The 26,324-nt window shown below is 41.2% G+C and overlaps 1 long non-coding RNA gene across 1 annotated transcript; it reads left to right on the forward strand.

Moving 5' to 3' along the window:
* The first annotated feature begins 10 nt into the window (after window positions 1–10).
* Window positions 11–21,591, forward strand: LOC142760845 (uncharacterized). Its single transcript, XR_012883423.1, has 3 exons — window positions 11–249; window positions 2,231–2,291; window positions 21,420–21,591. It is a non-coding gene; the product is annotated as an uncharacterized LOC142760845 (long non-coding RNA).
* The last annotated feature ends 4,733 nt before the right edge of the window (window positions 21,592–26,324 follow it).

The raw sequence follows: 26,324 nt of genomic DNA on the forward strand, positions 1-26,324 counted from the left end.
AGTAAAACAGGATAGGAACCAGTGGCATGACTACTATTGTAGCAACCATAGCAGCTGCTACGGTGCCTTCAGCATGAGGGGGCCTGTGCCGCCCAATGGCAGGCCCCCCCATGCCCGGTGCCAGCGCTAGCAACGCCTATGGCTGCTACAGTGGTAGCGACGCCCCATTCAATGTTATCTGCGTCCTTAGGATCCCGCTGGCATTGTGGAGCAGCTCCGTTTGTCGCGGAAACGTTGTTAGGTTGCTAGGTGAGTAAAATTTTTGGGTTGTTTTTTTTGGGGGTACTATCAACAAGGGGGAGGTTGGGGGGCTGTATGGCACTGTCTACAACGGGGAGGTGGTGGCACAATCTACAGCTGGCACTATCTACAAGGCTATGTGTGGCACCCAGGGGAGGGGAGGGGGGCCCAGTCAAGAGTTTGTTATTGGACCCAGTCCTTCCTAGTTACGCCCCTGATCGACCATATTCAATCATCCACACCTCTTCCATCGTCTACAATATTCACTAATTTCACCTTACCTTTGTGTAGAAATGGGCCCCCTTTCTTTTCATAGTTTCTTCCTAGTCCCGCATCAAAGGCTATTCACACCACTATTACTACACCAGCTCATTTCAGAAGTGTGTTTATGTCATATCAAAGCACAACCAATAGTAACTTTAGTTCAATACTTACCATTGGTGCTGTTAGGACTTGAAGACAAATTTTTAATTCCCTTTTGCAGTGGTGTGTGTCTTCTGTGACAACCATGGTGTAATTCTTCATTGCCTGCTGCTATCTTTTCCATTTTTACTGTTCCTTACTCATGTACTAAGTCTCATAAAAGTTTTTGCAGCACCTTTCTCCTCTCCGGAGAGTTCTGGTTAGTCCTGTCTTGCATGATGTGGTGAAAAATATTTCTCAGTTTTGTGTAGGTTATGTTACTAAGTTACATCTGATGTTCATTGGTGCTTGACTGCAGCACCTATTGTAACAAGCGAAAGACATGTACAGTATGTGAAAGACAATTACTCACTACTACCACAGTCTTGCATGGATTCGTTTTGTAGTAGACAAGATTATACAGGTAATAAATCCCCCAATCACTCTCATATGTAGCAGGACTGTCAGAATATGATTTGATCAGAATGAAGATTCTATGCTCGAGAATAAAGGCACATTTACAATAATACATTAGTATCAATAATCATCCTATGTTAATTTAAAAAAAAAAGTTTTTTATTTGGTATATTGATCAGATATAGATAAAAATGGCGCAACAACTAGTACACAACTGCATATACTCCATTTGCCTCTGTACAGGTTCCATGTATATGGTTCTGCTGTGTACATGAGGCCTAACTCAGCAGCAACTTATTGGCAACCATTCCATACACAGGGGACTTTATTGAAAATTATTTTGCTATAACTTTTTTCTAATAAGCCAGTATAAGGTCGCATGCACACATCCTTCACGGTTTTCACGTCCGTTTAAAACGGATCCATGTGTCTGTGTGGTTTCCGTTGGCACTCTGCATCCGTTCCGTTGTTCCGTTTTAAACGGACATTGTGCTTCCGTTTGTCTTCCGTTTTAAGCGGCCCTTTAAAATCCATCTTGCGTGTTGAATGCTTGGAACTTTGTCACGCCCTGCCATTGCTTGGCATCGGGTCCTTGAAAAACAGATGGCACACGGATGATTTCCGTTTGCCGTTCGTTGTTTTCACGGATCCATAGGCTTCAATGTGCGAGACGGACACTGAAAACTGACAAAAAAATTTTATTGTAAACATTTTGTTTTTAATTTTGTTTTTTTTTGTTGTTGTAACTATCCATATATCTTTTTTTTAAAAAAATATTCCAGTTTTCACACTGGCCACTAGATCAGTCACATCAAGCTGATGTTACCTGTTTTCTGTCTCTTGTCAGCTTTGCTGTGTAGACTGGGGGAAGCTCAGCAATGGGTGAGATATTTATTGACAGTTGTATTGTACTGCTGGAAGCCTCCATAAGGCAGAAAAGAAACACTACACATACAGATAAGGCTCTGCATACATTTCCCCTGTAGTAGCCGACTAGATAAGTCGATTACCGTATCGTAAGGTGGGGTAAAATTTCGCAATGAATGGTTAGTATGAACATGTTCAGCGGTCACACGATCAGCAAGAAATTGCTCGGGTCATTGATCAAATGTTTTATAATGGCCTAAAAATTATAGTTTGTTGGTCTTTTTTTATCTCCTCTTGTAAACAGGTATCTGCTAGTCGTTATCAGATGAGACAGGAAGAAAGGAGGAAAGACAAGAGATGTCAAAGTGATAAAAAATACATTATTATTACATTTAAATGCATGTCTTTCGAACATTAACAACTCGCTATATTATCAATCGGCGCTAATTTATTAACAACTTATCTTCACATGTAAAAGGACCCTTAAGGCCCTTTTACACAGGCCAATAATCAAGGCGAACGAGCGTTCATATAAATGCTCGTTGCAGATCATTGCCCTGTGTAAATAGGGCAACGATTAGCCGATGAATGAGCAAACGCTCATTCATCAGCTGATCGTATTGTTTAGGCAGTAATAAATATTATCGTTGTCGCCAACATATCTCCCTGTGTAAACAGTGAGATGTGCTGCCGACATGACAGAAATGAATAGGGAGAAACGATGATAGTAACGAATGATCGTCGCGATACATATCCAATCATTGCTCCTTATGAAAGGAGCAAACGACCGCCGGTCAACGAGCTCTCTAGTTGATCGGCGCTCGTTTTCACAGCCCATATTGGCCGGTGTAAAAGGACATTTACTCTCTGGTCTTTAGAGGTATGGGCTCTACTCCATCCCTTCCTGGAGACTGGAATAATCTATATCTATACGGACAATATATTTAACCCGTTAGTGACCGGCCCATAGTGTTTTTACGTCGGTCACTAACGGGCCTTATTCCGATGCCATAGACTTTTTACGTCGCGGCATCGGAATAAGTAAACAGAGCAGGGAGCTGTCAAATCTCCCTGCTCTCAGCTGCCAGAGGTAGCTGAGGGCGTCCCTGCTCTGCCGGGTGAGATCGATATTAGTATCGATCTCACCCGTTTAACCCCTCAGATGCGGTGCTCAATCGCGAGCACCGCATCTGAGTGGTTTTGGAGAGAGGGAGGGAGCTCCCTCTCATCCAACTGACACCCGGCGATAAGATCGCCGAGTGTCAGTGTCTCCGATGGCAGCCGGGGGGGCCTAATAAAGGCCCCCAGGTCTGCCTGGAGCGAATGCCTGCTAGGTCATGCTGGAGGCATGACCTAGCAGATGCCTGTCCGTTTTAAACGGACAGGCATAATACACTGCAATACAGAAGTATTGCAGTGTATTATAATAGCGATCGCAGAATCGCATGTTAAAGTTCCCTAGTGAGACTAGTAAAAAAGTAAAAAAAAAAGTTTAATAAAGTTAATAAAAAAAAAATTTGAAAAAAAATGAAAAACGCACTTTTTCCCCTTACAAACTGCTTTAGTATTAAAAAAACAAAATAAAGTAAAAAAGTTACACATATTTGGTATCGCCGCGTCTGTAATGACCCAGACTATAAAGCTATTACATTACTTAACCCGCACGGTGAACGCCGTAAAAAAATAAATAAAAAAAGTTGGAAAAATTGCTGTTTTCTGTGAATCCTGACTTTAAAAAAATGTGATTAAAAAGTGATCAAAAAGTCGCATCTACTCCTAAAGGGTACCAATAAAAACGACAAGTCGTCCCGCAAAAAAAAAAGCCCTCATACAACCGCATCGGCAAAAAAATAAAAACGTTACGGCTCTTCAAATATGGAGACACAAAAACAAATAATTTTGAAAAAAAAGCGTTTTTACTGTGCAAAAGTAGTAAAACATACAAAATCTATACAAATTTGGTATCGTTGCAATCGTAACAACCCGCTGAATAAAGTTATTATGTTATTTATAGCACACGGTAAACGGCGTCAATTTAGGACGCAAAAAAGAGTGGCGAAATTTCAGATTTTTTTCTATTCCCCCCCAAAAAAAGTTAATAAAAGTTAATCAATAAATAATATGTACCTCAAAATGGTGCTATTAGAAAATACAACTTGTCCCGCAAAAAACAAGACCTTATACAGCTATGTCGACGCAAAAATAAAAAAGTTATAGCTCTTGGAATGCGACGATGGAAAAACGTAAAAAATGGGTTGGTCATTAACGTGTAAAATAGGCCGGTCATTAAGGGGTTAAACCTTAATGACCAAGGTATTTTTGACGTTTTTCCATCGTCGCATTCCAAGAGCTATAACTTTTTTTTATTTTTGCGTCGACATAATTGTATAAGGTCATCTTTTTTGCGGGACAAGTTGTATTTTTTATTAGCATCATTTTTAGGTACATATTATTTATTGATTAACTTTTATTAACTTTTTTATGGGGGGGAATAGAAAAAAACCCAGAAATTTCACCACTCATTTTTGCATCCTAAATCGACACCGTTTACCATGTAGTATAAATAACACAATAGCTTTATTCAGCGGGTTGTTACGATTGCAACAATACCAAATTTGTATAGATTCTGTATGTTTTACTACTTTTACACAGGAAAAACACTTTTTTTTTCAAAATTATTTGTTTTTGTGTCTCCATATTTGAAGAGCCATAACTTTTTTATTGTTCTACCAATGCAGTTGTATGAGGGCTTTTTTTTGTGCAAGACGACTTGTAGATTTTATTGGTACCATTTTGGAGTAGATGCGACTTTTTGATCACTTTTTATAAAAAAAAAATTATGTCAGAATTTTCCATTGTTTTTTATTTTATTTTATTTTATTTTTTACGGCGTTCACCGTGTGGGTTAAATAATGTAATAGCTTTATAGTCAGGATCGTTACGGACGCGGCGATACCAAATATGTGTAACTTTTTTACTTTATTTTGTTTTTTAATAGTAAAGCAGTTTGTAAGGGGAATAAGTGGGTTTTTCATTATTTCTTTTTCCACATTTTTTTTTATTAAACTTTTTTTTACTTTTTTACTAGTCCCACTAGGGGACTTTAATATGCGATCCTCCGATCGCATTTATAATACACTGCAATACTTCTGTATTGCAGTTTATTACTGCCTGTCCTTTTAAAACGGACAGGCATCTGCTAGGACATGCCTCCGGCATGACCTAGCAGGCATTCACTACAGACCCCCGGCTGCCATCGGAGACACAGACACTCGGCGATCTTATCGCCTTGTGCCGGTGGGATGAGAGGGAGCTCCCTCCCTCTCTCCAAAACCACTCAGATGCGGCGCTCGCTATTGAGCCCCGCATCTGAGGGGTTAAACGGGTGAGATCGATACTGATATCGATCTCACACGTTTGAGCAGGGATACCCCCAGCCCTCAGCTACCTCTGGCAGCTGAGAGCAGGGAGAATTAACGGCTCCCTGCTCTGTTTATTTATTTGAATGCAGCGCCATGAAAAGGCTTATACATCAGAATAAAGCCCATTAGTGGCCGCCGTGAAAAGGTGTATTGGCGGTCACTAACGGGTTAATATATATCTACTGTAAAACATCAAAAAAAAAACAAAACAGTATTTCTCTTCTACAGACTTAGGTCAATTTCACATTGCAGTATTTAGGTCAGTTTTTTTATTTTAGAAAATTTCCACTGAGATTAAAACAAAATCTCACGTCACCCCTCTATAAATCCCTTGTAAGGCCACTCTTGAATATGGAATTCCGTTTTGGGCTCCACATTGTAACAAGGAAATAGGACAACTGGAGAGGGTGACTAGATTATTAAATGGGGTGGGAGGTGTCGCTTATAATGAAAAGCTAGAGAAATTGGGCTTGTTCAGCTTATTAACATTTAGAAGTATATGTGTGGTCAATACAAAGAACTAGTACATACAGATGTAGCCGTCTTTATCTTGACTTTTAACGCATTAAATACACAGTTTCAAGAAACTTTAACTTGACTTTTTTAATGACATTTCAATGGCTTTTGTTGTGTGATATCACGCTGCAGCAAGTTATCAGAGTCAAGATAAGATGGCTACATTCATAATCTATTTTTTCCAAGGACTCTACAAAGGACCAGGGGACATCCATTGCGTGTGGAAGAAAGACTTTTAAGACATCAATATAGGAAAGGGTTCTTTACAGTTAGAGTAGCAAACTATGGAATGTCCTACCCCAAGAGGTAGTAATGGCAGATACTATGTCAGCATTTAAAAAAAAAGGCTAGATGATTATTTACTGACAAATGGCATTAAGGGTTATAATTAATCAAGCAATAAATGACGTGTAATTTATTGAGAAAGTTTGGACTTGATGGACCTGTGTCTGTTTTCAACCTATTTAACTATGTAACTAAGAAGTGCTTTTATGCTGCAATATAGACAGCAACTATGTATGAATGAGGCCTGACATAATTCTTAGGCTGGGGCTACTTAAAGAGGCTCTGTCACCAGATTTTGCAACCCCTATCTGCTATTGCAGCAGATCGGCGCTGCAATGTAGATTACAGTAACGTTTTTATTTTTTAAAAACTAGCATTTTTGGCCAAGTTATGACCACTTTTGGCTTTCTTAAAATTAAATGTTTTTGCCCTCCCAGCCTGCATTTGTTTTTTACAGTATAGGTAAAATGTAACTATATTATGATCACTGTTACCGAGGTTTTCACGAACATTGACATTCCCAACAAGCTCTGCATTATTAGAAATGACCAGATCCAACAGAGCTTCACCTCTAGTCGGGTCTTGCACAAACTGGCCCATAAAATTTTCCTGCAACAGGTTGAGGAAATATCTCCCCTTTGCAGTTGAAGCTGAACCATGACACCAATTAATATCCCGGAAATTAAAATCTCCCATTATCACTACAGTACCCGCCTGTGCAGCCCGCTCCATCTGTTTATATAGCTGAACATCCATCTCCTCAGTTATATTGGGGGGTCTATAGATTACACCAAAAGTAATTTTTTCAGTGTTTACCTCCCTTTCTAGTTCCACCCACAAGGTTTCAACCTCCTCACAGTATTCACCCACTATTGTCTCTTTCAGACTCGCCTTCATATCATTTCTCACATACAGACATACATCACCACCTTTCCTATTTGTCCTGTCTTTCCGAAAAAGTGTAAAACCCTGTAGATTTACAGCCCAGTCATGTGAAGAGTCCAGCCATGTTTCAGCAACACCAACTATATCTATATTTTCTTCCAGTATCAAGGCCTCCAGCTCCCCCATTTTGCTTGCTAGACTTCTGGCATTTGTGAACATACACTTTAACTTGCCTGTCAGTTTTTCACTTTTATTATCAGAAATGTGATTTGACATTAATTGGGCCTTTTTATTTACACTGATGTTTTGTAACGAAAGGATCTCCTTATCTTGTTGTCTATTCATCTCCCCACATTCTGTTTCTCCCCCCACCAATATAGTCTGACCCCTCTCTAACCTGGCTACCCCTTTTTTTTTCTACATTGACCTCCCTCCTCAGCCCTAGTTTAAATACTCCGCCACCCCAGCTAGAATTCTCTCCCCCAGCACAGCGGACCCCCTTCCATTTAGGTGCAAATCATCTGCAGAATACAGTTTGTACCCCAATGAAAAGTCAGCCCAGTGCTCTAGGAACCCAAATCCTTCTCCTCTACACCAAGACTTCAGCCATGCATTTAACTCCCTGAGCTCCCGCTGTCTTTCCTGTGATGCGCATGGCACAGGCAGTATTCCTGAGAATACTACTTTGGAGGTCCTTCCCTTCAGCTTGTAGCCTAGTTCTTTAAAATTATTCTTAAGGCTCCTCCACCTACCATTTATTCTGTCGTTGGTACCGACATGGACCACGACAGCTGGATCATCACCAGCCCCTCCCAGCAATTTGTCCACCCGTTCCACCACATGCCGAACCCTGGCACCAGGGAGACAGCAAATCATTCGGTTGAGGTGGTCTTTGCGACAAATTATTCTATCCGTCTTCCTGATTATAGAATCCCCTACGACTATCAATTGTCTTGGCTTACCTGCATTACCATCCCGCCGAGTACTAGCTGGGCTGTTCTCCCGGCTGTTAGGGAGATCAGTATCCACTAGGGCTGCCATTTCTGAGACTGACACCCTCGCATCATCACCCAACTTGGCAATTTTGCCTGGAATGTCAGAAACCGGATCGGCCTTCCTTTTTTTTGTGGCCGACACGATGCAGGACCTGGGGCAGGAAGTGAGTGACGTCACAGCGTGATCTCTCGAGAACACGCTGTGTGTCTGCACTGCCAGAAGCTGGGCGTTCTGAAGAGAAGTGGATGATAATTCTCGTCAGAACGCCCAGCTAGTAAAAAAAGTAAAAACTCCCCGATGTACGCACATAATACACGCCCAGTTGGACTTTTACTGTAAACACGCCCAGTTGTACTTTTGCAAGCCTCATTTGCATAAATACAAAAATGGTCATAACTTGGCCAAAAATGCTCGATTTTTAAAAATAAAATCTTATCTATCTGCTGCAATAGCAGATAGGGGTTGCAAAATCTGGTGACAGAGCCTCTTTAAGAGACTTTTTGTTGCGCAACTTTCCAATTTGAACTTTTGAACTAATCTGCAGTCTATTGGAAGCATGCAACTCAATTCATTATTGTACAGTAGAATGCCGCTGTTGCTCAACAGTTAAGATTTGAAAGACGCGCTACAAAAAGTCGCAGTGTAGCCCTAGCCCTATTCTTACAATACATTCACATGTTCAAAAATTAAATTCATAAACACAAGAAAACAAAAAGCTCTACATCTCTTTAGTAACCTAATATTTTTGGCAGCAGTGAATACATAAATAGTTACGTACATATTTAATAAATATTTTCAAACATGTAATAGTGTTTGTTACAATTTATAATAAAATAAAAAATATAAAAGCAGATATAATTCTTATAAAATATTCTATCCCTATGTGAATATTATATCATTACTTTCATCTTAGCCCAAAATGCCTTAGCAGCATATTTTTTAAAACAATATTTCAAACTTCCCTTCCTTATAATTTCTTGGTTTTATTTATTTTCAGATTTTCTACTTTAGTTTGGGGTTTTTCTCCGATTTTAAATTACGGTCACTTCCACACAACGTTTTACCTGTCCAATCACTATAGCATCACACCTATTTCCCCAATATATAACAGCTTCTCTTGTGCTTTTAATTGAATCACATGAACACAGCTTCAACTGGCAGCCAAAGAGAGAGAGTCTGCAAGCTCTTGAAACAGTCCTTTAGACATCTGCCAGAAACGCAGGGTCCTGTCACACATTTCAGCTAAAGTGACGTAAAGACAAAGAGAAGAGGAAAGACAAATGCTACTGGAGTCGCACATCCAAAACGATTTAAGTTACTTTATTACAATATACATGAAAAAGTACAAACAATGAGCACAGCAGTACTCAAAAGGGAAAAACATCTAAAAACAATTAAAAACGAAGAGAGCACATGTCCATTGCCTAAATAAATGCCAAACTATTGCCCTATTTGAGTTTAAAAAGGTGAAATGTCACTTAAAAGAAAGGACACCCGGAAAAATCTGCATTTGAACGACTGAAAATGCAATGTCAAATAAAGAAAGCAAAGACAATGCAAATATATAAAGACAGTGTGCAATATAGGAAAAGATGCGATTACCACACCATACTGGTGGAGTTAAAGACCGGGTCCTGTGAGGGCAAAAGTGGGGCTGTGACCCCACACGTATCGCCATTGGTACCGCTTCATCAGGGATAACTCTCTTTGGACAAAATGCAGTATTTTAAATCCCACATCGCACAATATAATCAATGGATACATAGAGTTGACATAGGAATGGAACTAGTGGTGGCTGTGATGTACATGGCCAGGACTTCCCTCAGCCCAAAGTCCCTGGTCTTCAAAAAACACGATCCATCCCACACACAGTTTAGGTGCCAAATCTAAGCAGGAACCAGGAAGTTAAAGACAGTCACATGATACACAGTTCACGTCCGAGGTGCATCCGTGCTCAGCGCTGCCGGATGCGATGTCACGCATCCCCATTAGTTGAGAGTCTATGGAGGGATGCATGATGCGTGAAAACAACGGACATGTCCTATTTTCCCACGGACCCTTCACACGGTCCGTTGAAACAACGGCTGTGTGAACGGCCACATTGAATTACATAGGTCCGTGGGACGGCCGCTGTTTAAACGGCCGTCCCACGGACGTTTAACATGTTCGTGTAAATAAGGCCTAAGAGTCAATTTAAAGATTGCTACATCTGTACAACAGGTCGAGGAGGAGAGCCACAGCGATGAGCTAGATGAAGTGAGGGCACAAAGGGAATGCTTTTAACCCCATAACCCTGCCCTTGTGTAGACTACTCCACATAAGACTGGTAATACTGAGAGCTCCCTGCTCCATTTAACTGCTTCCTCCTGCATTTGGACCACAAAGAATTTCGAAAAAGAAGAGACCAAAATGTATGTGCATAGTGCTAGCAGGTCAAAGGCAGAGCAGGATTTTTATAAGGTCAACTTCAGCCAATAGATGCAGAGCAGGAAGTGATGCCAGAGAAGGGGGCATTGTTTTGGAAACCTATTCTGTAGAGTGCAGTGATTGTTATTGTCTGTAGTATAACGGACCTATAGTGTACAGAGCCATATGTCCTAACATTTTCATCCCCATTCGCAGGACATTTTAAGCCTATATCTACCCAGGAATACCCACAAAACATACGCTCCAACTTTGCGACTCGTTCAAGCGACAATCCCGTGAAAAACAATATAATTGGGAAGTGTATACAGGGCACCTTGAAAACTTACATTTAGGGGACCACAGTGTAAGACAACAGCCCTGGTATGTTACATGACAGTCAGAGTAGTAGATGGGAGGTTCCTGTTACCTGCCACCCAGAGACAAAGCAGAATAATGCCTGCCTCTTTTCCTAAACCTACTACTCACATAGTCTCATCTCAGAAGGGTGGAGGAGGAGATAAAATTGATGCATCCAAGAAGAGAAATTACTTTTATTATTTTATTATTTATTTATTTGTTTCTTATATGGCGTCAACTTATTCCACAGCATAGTAAAGATGTTTTCACCCATCCCTGTGCCCAGTATGTTGTCCTTGGTTGGATTCAAACCCAATGTTGCAAGGCAACAGCATTGACCACTGAGCCACCAAGCTGCCAATTATTTGCCATTTCAATTGCACAGCCCTCTATGTTCTCAGATAGTACTCTCTAGGTCTCCCCCGGGTAATTATAGACCAGAAAGCTTAACATCCATCGTGGGGAAAATTTTGAGGGGCTATTGAGGGACTATATACAGGATTATGTGAAAAAAAAATAGTATTATAAGTGACAGCCAGCACGGTTTTACTAAGGACAGAAGTTGTCAAACCAACCTGATTTGTATTTATGAAGAGGTGAGCAGAAGCCTAGACAGAGGGGCCGCTGTGGATATAGTGTTTTTGGACTTTGCAAAGGCATTTGACACTATCCCTCATAGACGTCTAATGGGTAAATTAAGGACTATAGGTTTAGAAAGTTTGTAATTGGATTGAGAATTGAGAATTGGCTCAAGGATCCAGAGAGTTGTGATCAATGATTCCTACTCTGAATGGTCCCCGGCTATAAGTGGTGTACCCCAGGGTTCCATGCTGGGACCACTATTATTCAACTTATTTATTAATGATATAGAGGATGGGATTAATAGCACTATTTCTATTTTTGCAGATGACACCAAGCTATGTAATATTGTTCAGTCTATGGAAGATGTTCGTAAATTGCAAGCTGATTTGAACACACTAAGTGTTTGGGCGTCCACTTGGCAAATGAAGTTTAATGTAGCTAAACGTAAAGTTATGCATCTGGGTATCAACAACCTGCATGCATCATATGTCCTAGGGGGAGCTACACTGGGGGAGTCACTTGTTGAGAGGGATCTGGGTGTACTTGTAGATCATAAACTAAATAACAGCATGCAATGCCAATCAGCTGCTTCTAAGGCCAGCAAGATATTGTCGTATATTAAAAGAGGCATGGACTTGCCGGACAGGGATATAATATTACCACTTTACAAAGCATTAATGAGGCGTCATCTAGAATCTGCAGTTCAGTTCTGGGCTCCAGTTCATAGAAAGGATGCCCTGGAGTTGGAAAAAATACAAAGAAGAGCAACAAAGCTAATAAGGGGCATGGAGAATCTAAGTTATGAGGAAAGATTAAAAGAATTAAACCTATTTAGCCCTGAAAAAAAGATGACTAAGGGGGAACATGATTAATTTATATAAATATATTAATGGCACATACAAAAAATATGGCAAAATCCTGTTCCATGTAAAAACCCCTTAAAAAATAAGTGGGCACTCCCTCCGTCTGAAGAAAATTGAAAAGGTTCAATCTTCTGAGACGACAAGCATTCTTTACTGTGAGAACTGGGAATCTATGGAATAGTCTACCGCAGGAGCTGCTCACTGTAGCTACAGTAGATGGCTTTAAAAAAGGCTTAGATAATTTCCTAGAAGAAAAAAAATAGGGGCTCCTATGTGTAGAAATTTTTCTCTTCCCTTTCCCATCCCTTGGTTGAACCTGATGAACATGTGTCTTTTTTCAACTGTACTAACTATGTAACTCTGTAACTCTCAATTCATAGGAGTATTGAAAAGGAATTGCTCTCTCTCTTCAACAATAGGTTGGACTGCTTTTAATTATCATTACATGATTTTATTACATTCATTTATATTCAATTTATATTCATAATATGAGAGATATTTTTGCGTTCTACTCTTATTGAAAATATCTAAGATTTGGCTTGACCCAAGATGTGACTCATCCAATGATTGAACTCATCAGCCTGCAAGAACACACAATCACATCAATGAATGAATAACGTCTAAATTAAAAATAAGAATCTTACTCATCTCCAGTTATAATAACGGGAATGGTTCACATACTGATTTGTTTACATCTTTGGCCTTGCTAAAATATGATCCCTTCCTATAAACTTGGCATTAGATCAGCTTGTAATTTTATGACTCTCCATTTACAAACTAATCACACAAATAAACTCTAACTTGGATTTCTACTAACAAAATGAAACATGTAATTCTGAATTGTTTTTTCAGCAAGTCAGATATACTTAAAATTGATTTAGTAAATACATATGCTTTAGTAGGAAATACAATGGAATATGTTTTATAGAATAAATGCTCCTATTAATAGACTGTAACGGAAATTTAAATTCTACAAAAATATAAATATTGTTTAATTAAATACTTTAATATTTCACATTTTTCCCATTGAATTTTTTATGATCTTTAAGATTTTTTTTAATTCACAATATAAATACATAAACAAGTTAACACATAACACAGGTTTTGCAGTATTTCTGCATTTATTAAAAAAGCTACGTTATCCAACACCCAATTTTGACAATTTTGCAGGGGAAATGCAGGGGAAATGAGAACTCTCCAACCACTTCTCCGGGCAATATCATCGGAATACAGGTCCTCCCTCCCCATGTGATCTGATTATTCTCACGGGACTCTTTTAACAGCTATGTGAAAAACTGATATCAAATTATGGGAAGAGTATGGTTGCTATGGTTTATGCACGAAGCAGTGCTGCAGTTTAAAGCATGACGGAAGGACATAGCAGCACTGTGTGCCTCTGATGAGACAGGAGGTAGAATAATAATTTCCCCAGAGTTCAATTGGACAGTGCAGCTACTCAACAGTCACTAACTGTACCTTAAAGGAGCAGAGCTAAATAAATTCTAAATAGCATGTACTCAGTAGTAAATTACATATAATAAAACATAGAATTGTAATCCCACAATTGTACATCTGCTTAAAAAAACCAGAGGAAACCAAACTCTTGTTCATGTCACTGTACATCTAAAACTTCTGAAAGATGAATATATGCCAAAAGTTTAGCAAGATATTGGTATCTCTACAACATGTATCTTATAATGAATTTTGCCCATTGGGCAATGCAAATTGTTCTGTTCTATTCTGGTTATTTCTGCTAAAGGTGAATGAAGTGTAACACCTGCAGAGAAAGCATTGTGTATAGAGGATGCTGCAGTTAATGCCAAGCAGGGACTCACATCAACAGACTTTAGCACATCTTCTTCTGAAGTGCAGTGGACTACATGTCCCAGCAACACTTGCTTCTCTATACCCCTGCAGCCTAGGAGAGGAGCAGCAGAGGGGAGCACTGATTGGCTGAGCAGGGGATTGTGGGACAAGGCTGAGCAGGGAGGAGAGACGATGGCCAACTTTGGGAGAGACACATGGTCAGGAGATAGGGAGACTGTGAGTGCATTGCAGAGAGAAGAGAGTCCTGCACTGGGGCACACAGCACAGAGACCCAGAGACAGTCCTGACAGCCCAGCAGCTCACTGTATGAGAGGAAGAAATGCTGCAGCAGCATCACCTCTGCAAAACAGCCTTTCCGAGAGAGGTCCCGAAGGCTAGCTCCTGCTGATATTGAAAATGTCAGGCAGCATCTAAGAGGCCTGCTGGATACTGGAGTCATCCTAGAGTCCAACAGCCCATACGCTTCTCCCATAGTGGTTGCTCGGAAGAAAAATGGGGATATCCGGATGTGTGTGGATTACCGCACTTTAAACAGGCGCACGATTCCTGACTAATACACTGTGCCCAGGATTGATGAAGCTTTGGATTGCATACAAGGCAGCAAGTGGTTTTCTGTGCTTGATCTCCGGAGTGGTTATTACCAGATACCCATGAATAAAGAGGACCAAGAGAAGACCGCTTTCATATGCCCCATTAGGTTCTTCCAGTTCCAAAGGATGCCCCAAGGAGTTACTAGTGCTCCCACCACTTTCCAGAGGTGTATGGATAAGGTGATGGGAGACATGAATTTCCAGGAAGTACTGGTCTACCTAGATGACCTGATCGTGTTTGGGCAAACCGTAGAAGAGCACAACAAGAGATTGTTCAAGGTACTGGATCGGCTGAAGAAGGCTGGGCTCAAGTTGTCCCTCGACAAGTGTCGGTTCTGCCAGAAGACTGTGAAATATGTGGGACACATTGTCAGCCGGGAAGGGATCTCTACAGACCCAGCCAAAGTGGAAGCTGTAGTCAAATGGCCCAAGCCCACCAAATTGGGAGAGCTCCGGTCTTTTCTAGGATTCTGTGGGTACTACAGAAGATTTGTACCACAGTACTCAAAGATTACGAAGCCTCTGACTGCCTTCACCCAGGGGTATCCTCCTCCTAGAGGGACAAATCACTCCAAGAAGCCAGCTAAGCAGTCCTACTTCAAGGTTACTGAGCTGTTTGGAGAAAGATGGACACCTGCATGTGATGAGGCATTTGAAAAGCTGAAGTCCTGCCTTACACAGGCTCCAGTATTGGCCTATGCGGACCCCAACAAGCCATACGTGCTGCATGTGGATGCTTCCCTTGAGGGGCTCGGAGCAGTCCTGTATCAGGATCATGGTGGTTCTCTGCGACCAGTCTATTACATCAGTCGAGGATTGACTCAGAGTGAGCGCAACTACCCAGCACACAAGCTTGAGTTCCTAGCATTGAAGTGGGCAGTGGTGGACAAGCTGCATGACTACCTTTATGGGGTACAATTTGAAGTTCACACCAACAACAATCCTCTGACCTATGTGAGGACCACAGCCAAGCTTGATGCAACTGGGCATCGGTGGCTTGCAGCGCTGGCAGTGTACGACTTCAGCTTGAAGTACCGTCCGGGCACCACCAACATTGATGCTGACGCTCTATCCCGTCTGCGCAGGCAGTTGCTGTGTGATGACGAAGAGACCTGGATATAGGTTCCTGCCCCCGAGGTAAAAGCCATGTGTCGCAGACACCAAGCCAAGACTGTTCCTTTACGGGGCTGCGCCCATTTCTTAGGGGTTTCGGAGAAGGCCATTCCACCCTTGTTTTGCCAGTTAACTAAGGTGAATACTGAGTCCCTGCCTCAATTAACCAGAAGCCAAGTAGAGAAAGCCCAACAGGAAGATCCTTCTGTGAGAGTGGTCCGGTGGTCAGTGAAAAGGGGCTGGAGACCTGAAAGGAATGCTCTGAAAACAGAAGAGTCCATCTTGCTTGCTCGCCAGTCAGAATTTCTAGTAGTAAGAAATGGACTGCTGTATCGAGAGGCCAAACGGCAAAATGGAGAGGTGAGAAAACAGCTGGTGCTACCTGGCCAGTTTAGGGAGATGGTCATGAAGGCTTTGCATGATGACCACGGGCATCTTGGCATTGAAAAGACAACTGGTCTTGTTGCAGACAGATTCTACTGGCCAAGAATGGAAGCAGACATTGAGGGCTACTGCAAGTCATGTGCACGGTGTGTTCTAAGAAAGACTTTGCCCACTCGATCAGCCCCTCTTGTTAACATCACAAGTGATGGTCCACTGGAGCAAGTGTGCATTGATTTCCTCTCCATTTAGCCTGACGAGGGCAATGTCAGTAACGTCCTAGTGGTCACTGACCACTTCACCCGTTATGCGCAAGCCTACTCTACCAAAGATCAGAGAGCGGTCACCGTGGCCAAAACATTGTGGGAAAAGTACTTTGTACAGTATGGGCTGCCAGCCCACATCCATACTGACCAAGGAAGAGACTTTGAGAGTCAGCTGATCAAGGAGCTGTGTGAGATCTGTGGGATCAAGAAATCTAGAACCACACCTTTCCATCCCCAAGGGGATCCTCAACCAGAGAGATTCAACCCTACCCTTCTCAACATGTTGGGCACCTTGGACCCCAAGCAGAAAGGACGCTGGAGCCGACACATAAGTCAGTTAGTTCATGCCTACAATTGCACCAAAAATTAGTCAACTGGGTACTCCCCCTACTTCCTCATGTTTGGTAGGGAAGCCCGACTACCAGTGGATATTAGCTTTAGAGTATCACCTGACCAGTCATCGGGAAATACCTATTTGAAGTATGTGTCGCAGTTAAAGGAAGAACTGAAGGAGGCTTACAGATTGGCTGACCAGGCTTCCAGTCGATCAGGAAGGCGAAACAAAAACCGTTATGACTGCAGAGTCCGAGAGCAAGTTCTGCAGCCTGGGGATAGGGTCCTCATTCAACAGCTGGGCCTTCATGGAAAGCACAAGCTTGCTGATCGGTGGCGTCCAGAACCCTATGTGGTGGTAGAAAAGCTGCCTGGTGTTCCAGCCTATAGAGTGAAGCCTGAGAATGGAAGTAGGACCATCAAGACCTATCATCGCCAACATCTGTTGCCTGTAGGACAAAATATTTGTTTGCAACAGCCACAAGCAAATGGAGCCAAGACACCCACCCGGCCTCCTAGAAGGAGTGGCCACCATCGACGAGGGATCAGCCCAGTGCTTCTCCCTGAAGGAAGTGATAGTGAATCCAGTGATGAATGGGGTCCAGACTACAGATGGGTAAGCAACCCAGGCCCTATCATCAAAGATGGTGCAGATCGGTTGCTCGATGTGAACAACCAGGAAGAATCCAGTCTAGAAACCAGCATACCGTGTCCCCAGTCGGGGGAGAATTTAGAAGATATAGAGTCACCAGGTAACGAAGTAACCATCATGGAACCTGAGCCAGAAAGTCAAGAGCTAGGGGTCGAGGAGGGGGCTCCCACAGTGCACACTCGTCCCAGACGGGACACTAGGCCCCCAATGATGCTAACCTATGATAGAATGGGGCATGCTACTGAGGTACCCAGAGTATTACACCCCAATTTCATTGACATGTGGCCATATTTCCCCTCTGTGCCGATGTGGCATGGAAATGGTATGTGCGTGACTGATTGTGGTGCTGGTCAGGATGCTTTAATGCCAATTTGTATTTCAGGTGGTGAGTCTTCACTTTGTGCTCGAACACTAGCACCGACTCACCAGGGGGAGAGTGTAACACCTGCAGAGAAAGCATTGTGTATAGAGGATGCTGCAGTTAATGCCAAGCAGGGACTCATATCAACAGACTTTAGCACATCTTCTTCTGAAGTGCAGTGGACTACATGTCCCAGCAACACTTGCTTCTCTATACCCCTGCAGCCTAGGAGAGGAGCAGCAGAGGGGAGCACTGATTGGCTGAGCAGGGGATTGTGGGACAAGGCTGAGCAGGGAGGAGAGACGGTGGCCATCTTTGGGAGAGACACATGGTCAGGAGATAGGGAGACTGTGAGTGCATTGCAGAGAGAAGAGAGTCCTGCACTGGGGCACACAGCACAGAGACCCAGAGACAGTCCTGACAGCCCAGCAGCTCACTGTATGAGAGGAAGAAATGCTGCAGCATCATCACCTCTGCAAAACAGCCTGATTCCGGGGAGGTTCCCTGGTCTGCAGCACAGGAGGATTTTGCCTGCGACTCCATTGTCGTCCACGCGTCTGAACGCTGCGGCCCCGAGCTGGATCCCGGGGGAATATCATCTTTGCTGCAAGAAGTAGTGAGTACACATTGCTGGAACTTATTGTGCGGATATTGAGGACTTAGTGAGAGAATTGTTCTTGAGAGGAAGTTTCAGTATCTAAGTGCACCAATGGTTCCTGAAAAGCGCGCCAACGTCTGCGGCAACAGGGCCCCAACGTTTGGACTGTGTTCATGGCATTACTGCAACCATTAGTAACATTATAATGTGACAGTAACAGTATAAGTGTGTGCCAGCTATTACCAGCCCTATAAGTGTGTGTGAGTGATCATTATCCTGTGTGGGTCACTGATATACTGTATATGTTTGGTGAAGACAGTAGATTAACCCTTTGTTATCCCCATAACATTTCAGGGAATATTGCTAAGTGTTGTAGCAGCCAGGCCTGGCATATAGCTCATGCCCACCACTAGGGGGTCAATCACACAGAACTGTAACTGTTATGTCATTTGTGCTTTTTCTTTATTTGCATCATTCTTATTCAGATCGCCCGTGTTTACCTTTCCCTAAATAAAACGGTTGAGTAGTTTCACCATAACCGCTTGTGAGTGTGTACTGAGCTCAGGTGGGGGGTTTCCCGAGTCGACCCCTGGCAGAAGAGGAAGACCCTCCTGCTTTCCTAGAGAGCTCCTAGCAAGATTCGGGTGGATAGTGAGGTGAGAACTACACTACACCCTGCCTACAGAGGTCGGCCCAAAGGGGTGTTTACAGAAGGAAACCACCTATGTACTTATTCTGTGTGGAAATAATATTATCCATTAGATATTTTATATTTATATAAGGCCCTATTAATTTCAACATTTAATCCGGTGCACAATATGGAACAATATTGCATGCCGAATAGTTACGTGAGAGGTTCCATATCACAACTTCTAAGGGAGAACCCAATATAATATACAGTATCCGATGCCGCATGCTGCAATTTTATGTGTACTCTGTATATGAAAAAAAAACCTCTGTGTACTGCCATATTTTTATACAGTGGTATGCATGGCCCTAGGAAAATGCTTTAAAGGCTATGTACACATTTGTAAGCTACTTTTTTTAGAATTAAATTAATGTATTTTGCGGGCTTAAGCAAATTTCTAAATCACTTTTATTAATTTGTTTTTACTTTTAAGATACAGCTTCAATGTATTCTGTATATATTGAAGCTGTATCGTTCTGTCTCAGCCAATTCCGTCAGTTCAACTGAACTGATGGAATCGGCTGAGACAGAACAACACAACTTCTATGTATACAGGATACATAGAAGCTGTATCTTAAAAAGTTCAATATTTTTTAAATGAAAATGATTTGTAACGTTGCTTAACCCCTTAGTGACCACTAATACGCCTTTTTACGTGATTCACTAATGGGCTTTAGGCTAGGCTGATGTCTTTTCACGTCAGCCTAGTCTAAGTCCTGCACGGGTCTCCCGTGCAGGCAGGAGCCGGGGCTCTGCTGTCTGATGACAGCTGAGCTCCTGCTCCAACGCCCGCGATCGAAGTTTACTTCGATCGCGGCCGTTTAACCCGTTAAATGCCGCCGTCAATAGCGACCGCGGCATTTAACTTTGTTTACAGAGGGAGTGCGCTCCCTCTGTCACCCATCGGTGGCCCGCGAATGCAATCGCGGGTCTCCGATGGGGTGTCATGGCAGCCGGGGGACTGATAAAAGCCCCCAGGTCTGCCCTGGACATATGCCTGTTAGGACGCGCCGGAGGCACGTCCTAACAGATTGCCTGTCAGATTTACACTGACAGGCAATAATGCTCTGGTATACGAAGTATACCAGAGCATTATAGCAGCGATCGGAACATCGCACAGTAAAGTCCCCTAGTGGGACTAATAAAATCAGTCATCAAAGTGAAATAAAGATTATTAATAAAAAGTACAGTAAAAAAATAAATAAAACCATTTTTTTCCATAAAAAGTGGTTTTATTTAGTAAAAGTGTAAAAAAAAAAAAAAAGTACACATATGTGGTTTCGCCGCGACCGTAATGACTCCATTAATAAAGTTAATATGTAATTTAAACCGCAAAGTGAACACCGTAAAAAAAAAACGCAAAAAACTATGGCGAAATTGCAATTTTTTTTCCATTGCCCCCCAAAAAAGTCATAATAAAAATGAATTAATAAGTCCCATGTACCCCAAAACAGTACCATTCAAAACTACGTCTTGTCCCGCAGAAAACAAGCCCAAAAAATCACTACATTGATGGAAAAATAAAAAAATTACGGCTCTTGGAATGCGACGATGCAAAAGCAAATAATTTTAGTTCAAAAGTGTTTTTATTGTGCAAAAGTCGTAAAACATAAAAAAACCTCCACATATGTGGTATCGCCGTAATCGTACCGACCCATAGAATAAAGGTAACATGTTATTTACGTCGCATAGTGAACGGCGTCAATTTAAAAACGCATAGAACAATGGCGGAATTTCAGTTTTTTTTTATAATCCCCCCCAAAAAGGTTAATAAAAGTTATTATAAAAATTATATGTACCAAAAAATGGTGCTATTAAAAAGCACAACTAATCCCGCAAAAAACAAGTCCTCATACAGCTATGTAGACGAAAAAATAAAAACGTTATAGCTCTTTGAATGCGACTATAGAAAAACGAATAAAATAGCTTGGTCATTAAGGCCTAAAATGGGCTGGTCACTAAGGGGTTAAACAAAACATTCATTTAATTTTAAAAAACTGCTTACGAAGGTATACATAGCCTTTTACAACATATTCAGGAATCCGTGTGATATGGAGCCTACATACATTCATGTTCATGATGCCTTACCCCCATGCAAACATGGCTCTAAATATTGCCCATTCCTCCTTCGTTTTAAATGTAGAACTAATAGCCGTAACTAGGACCAACATTGGCTAGAACTTACTTAGATAGCTGGTCCTAACAATAACTAAACCTGGAACATATCTTCTAGGAATTAACACTAGCCAGAAGGAACAGCGTGATTGTTGACTATGAGATCTTTTCTTGAGTGTCTAATGTCAAATGCTTTGCTGTAGACAAATGTATGTCTCACCAATATTGGCAACCCGGTTTATGTGTCTTGTCTACAGGTAATACCACAGCAGCACTTATACATCAACAAGGAAGGTCACCGAGGGTCAGGAGCTAACATCAAAAACTAAATGAAAGAACGACAATTCTATTATGATGAAAACCCTCATTTAGCACGAGGAAGGACAGGCTGAGAAATAAAACGGGTTTTGACAGAGGCTGGGCCTTTCACTCTGAGAAAAGTGACTATTGGTTTATGTTTGAATAGAAGAACATGTTTTTTTAAATTGCTCAGATGCATGTTTGGTTGTAAGGAATTTGAGAACTCTCCAGTTCTGTGCACTTAATGAAAGGGGAAACCAGATTGTAACCACAAGAATCTGCGTTCACTTGAACTAGAACTTTATTTCTAGGTGTTGATAACATAAGATTTTACAATTATTTATGACATCAGTCAGATATCCTAAAATGTGTGTTCATCTTTGAGGACTGTTTACAAGTGATCTGTAAATATAATCTACCTAAAAAGTTCAGTATATTTGTAAATACAATGCATTACTTACTGTATCTTGTACTGATCCTGAGTTGCAATTTACCCCAATTGCTAATGGTTACTATTGGTATAGGTTACTAGTTATTTTCTCCAATATTTTCTCCAAAGTGAAGGATCCCAATCAAATGATAGTCGACAAGCTTATTGACAGGTACAGCCAATTTTATTTATTTTTTTCATTTTTTTTTCTTCTTTCCCACCTTCCAAAAGCCATAACTTTTTTATTTTTCCACCAACATGGACGTGAAAAGGGTTTTTTTTTGTGGGACAAGTTGTCGTTTTAAATATCACTTTTTAATGTAACAAATAATCTACTGGGAAACTTTTGAAAAATATTTTGTGTTTTACTACTTCTACAAAATCATAACAACTTGTTAAAAAAAATGTTGTGCCACCATGTTAAGAGAAAAAAAGCTTTTTTGTTTTTCCGTCAATGGAGCTGTGTAAAGGCTTGAATTTTGCAGGGCGAACTGTAGTATTTGTTAATACCATTTTGGGGTACATGTGACTCTCTGATACTATTTTTGGGGAGCAGGTAAGGTAACCAAAAAGCAGCAATTCTGGCATTCTTTAAATTTTATTTCACAGCATTCAATGTGCTGGATAAATAACATTATGTTGTAATAATTCTGAATTTTACCGATGTGGCAATACCAATTATGTTTGTTTTTTAATTATTTTTTTAACCCTTAATTACCAAAGTGCTATAGACAGAACTTGATATGAACGGGAGTCTTAGTAAAGAATCCTTATAAGGCATTAAAGTGGCATATATCATAGAGGATTCCCTCACTTAATTCAACTGAACACGGGCGTAGTTGTCATATGTATCTCCCCTAGGGACAGAAGACATCTATAGTGGGACCCTGTTGTTATTTCTTCCCCTACTTTATTGCTTTTACACAGATGTGTACCAAGAGCAATTTTAATGGGGTGAAAATTTTTATTATATACTCCATAGCCCCTGTATTGATTTAATATGCCCTTTTCTATTACATAATATATATGTAAAGTCTACATCTTGTGGGCATTGTAGAATCCCTGTAACTCAATGTGGGGACACCCAGGGCTTTCCTTTAGTTTCCGTTTGGTAGCTATTGGGTTAATTTATGATCGAAGGGAATATCACCAATTAAATAGCGATAATACGATCCACTACTAGTTATGAGCATGCGCAAGTTATATAGGTTTAGCAACACAAACAGTGGTGCTCGGTTCATCTGAGCATGCGCAAGAACTCATTAGTCTCGCAATAGTAATTGTGTTCCAAAAGACTTGAATCACATGACTCATTTGGTCCAATTGATGGAATTAGAGTGGTGCGTGTGCATTGTAGACGCTAGAACGCAGAGGATAGTTAATATTATACTATGTGGCATCCAATAGTTTTTTTTAATAATGGTGAGTGCCAGCTTGATTTTAATTATTATTAGAGGAAATACATGTTAATAATTATATATGTACTTATGATATTTAATGTTTTTGTTTACTGGGTTGTGAAAATATATCAATGTGAAATACACTGTTCACCTTGCACTTTATTCATATTCATGCCACAATTGATTATATTAATTTATTAATGTATTTGCACTTCAATTTGGAGTAGTTTAATGTTAATCACGTAATATGTCTAATAAGCCTACGCTCCGTATTTAAACCCTGTGATCACCATTGTGTAATGCTTGAAAATTACTTCATAGAAAGGGTGAAATGTTGCAATGAGATATTTGGTGAATAAATCCTTTTCTTACGTTTGGAGTGCTGCTTACTGCCTATCTTTGTACTATTCATGAGGAGAGGTCACTCCTTTAAAGACGTGCACTGATCGTGAAGTTACTTGGCTGCAGTGCTGCTCTAAACACTTACTTTTTTGCACTGCAATACTTATATATCGCAGTGTAGTGTGCAGCTTGCTGTTTCCTATTAACCCCTTTCCCTTTAATAGGAGAACCAACATGGCAGACCTGAGGGCCTACATTAACGGCTTAGATGCAAATCCTGGCCGTTGTGGGGAGGTGTCAACTGTGATATGCAGCTGCCATCCGCTCTGTATGGCTCAGCTTGAAAAACCTGCTCTGTATTTCCCCCCGCCTGACTATGACGTAAATGTATGTCAAATGTACATCAAATGTCGGGAAGGGGTTAATTGAGGACTATAATAATGCAGTTTGTTATACAACTCGTGGTGTAAACATGACACTACCCAGAATGCAAGATGAATGGTCGGACACCAGCACACATCTCCAGAAAATGTCAAAAAAAGGTTTTTGTTTATTCGTCAAGCATCATGCAAAAATTGGCAACATTTCGACCCATCAGAGGCTTATCTAGGTTTTCCGGCACCTGGGGCAAAAATTAAGTTTGCCCCCCCCCCCCCCAATGTCTTTCCCGACATGTCCTTCCCCCTTGCCATGTTTGTTTTCTCTACCAATCAATTAGGTGTCGTTTTTTTTTCCAAATTTTTTTTTAACTCGAGCATGAAACCATTTGTACATTTTACAAGCAATATAGTTCTATATACAACACCAGAACAAAGCTCATTACTTATTTACAGTACCAGAACAAAGCTCAGTACATAAATACAGCACCAGAACAAAGCTCAGTACATATATACAACACCAGAGCAAAACTCATTACATATATACAGCACCAGAACCAAGCTCAGTACATATATACAACACCAGAACCAAGCTCAATACATATAAACATCCCCAGAACCAAGCTCAGTACATAAATACAGCATAAGAACCAAGCTACATGTATGTGTGTGTGTGTGTGTGTGTGTGTGTGTGTGTGTGTGTGTGTGTGTGTGTGTGTGTGTGTGTGTGTGTGTGTGTGTATATATATATACAGTACCAGAACCAAGCTCAGTACACAAATACAACACTAGCACAAATGCAGCTCAATTTAGTGCAACCCCTGCCGTATAGGTTGCACTAAATTGTAAACAGCTCCCAGCATGGCCCAAACAATGGTAAGGATATGCTGGGAGATGCTGTTTCACAAAAAAAAATCATACCACCTATCATCTCACTGAAGATCATACAGTGACTACAATACAGATTAGAGGCAGAATAAACATTTACATTAAGTGACTCACCAGTGACATCTCAGATTCTAGTTGTTCTTTTTCTCTTTTCTTCTAACATCCGGTCCAGACCTCTTTGACGACTTCTCCCGGCCACAGCCCATTTCTGCAGTTTGCCGCTCAGATGTCTTCAGCATCTCACTTTTCAAACATTTCTGCACCTATAAATAAAGATAAAGTTCTCATGGTGCCAGACACTGTGCCCCTAAACATAATAGCACCATACACTGCAATTATAAAAGCACCACACACACAAACCTTCCCCCTGTAGATAGTGACCTCCCATAGAGCCCCTGTATATATCCCCCCTGTAGATATAGCCCACCCCTGTAGATAGTGCTGTACATATATCACGCCCTATAAATAGTGCCCTACATATAGCCCACCACTGTATATAGTGCCTTACATATAGCTCCCCCTATAGTGCTCCACATATAGTCCACCCCTGTATATGGCCCACCTGTAGATAGAGCCCCCCCCTGCCACTCACATTTTTATTAGGATAAAAAAAAAAACTTTACAAACTCACCTTAATCCCCTTCCCGCACCGTTCGGTTGGAATGCAGACCTGCTCTCTTCTGAGCAGGTCTGCTGGGATTGAAGGACGCAAGCGGCTACAACTCTGGCTGAGAAATGCCCTGCCACCAGCACTACTTCAGAAATGGCTCCCACAGTCTTCCTAAAAGAGATTCATTTCAGGAAGCTTTTGATCAGTGGGGGTCTGGGTGCCAAGACCCCCACTGATCGTTGAAACTAACCAGCAGCAGCGTTCATCCTCTTCGACTGCAATCGGCAACGCTAGTTTGCCTGAAGATGGGCTCACAGAGAAAGTCTATGAGTGATTTTTCATCCTGATGACGTGGTTATAGACTTTCTGTTTGAGAAATTCTAGACTTCCTATGTTAGATATCACTGTCCTGACAGTGCCTCTTAAAGTGACAGGTATCTACAGTATGTACAATAAAGGATACATAGACAGTCCATAGACTGTAGTTGGGGGCACATAATTCACTCTCTTTACAGATTTACAGGTTTGACTAAATTGTCTAGCTAATTTTCTTTATCAGTAAACTTTAGTTGTGTTGATAACTGGTTTCGTTTAAAATAATACCACATGATTTCTAGCACTTCACATAAACTATATCAGCATTCACCAATTAATTGGATTAGAAACGGTGTGACTTGTAGAGTATTCTGGGATTGAAACCAAAAGTTTGTATTCCCATCACTGGGACAGAAAAAGAATCATGTGAAGCGTGGCTGGAACTCCTACACGTGGAAATGGTTCAGAAGATTGAATTAAGTTTGAACTATTCTTTGTCC

The sequence above is a fragment of the Rhinoderma darwinii genome, chromosome 4 (assembly GCF_050947455.1).
Source record: "Rhinoderma darwinii isolate aRhiDar2 chromosome 4, aRhiDar2.hap1, whole genome shotgun sequence".
NCBI classification, from domain to species: Eukaryota; Metazoa; Chordata; class Amphibia; order Anura; family Rhinodermatidae; genus Rhinoderma; species Rhinoderma darwinii.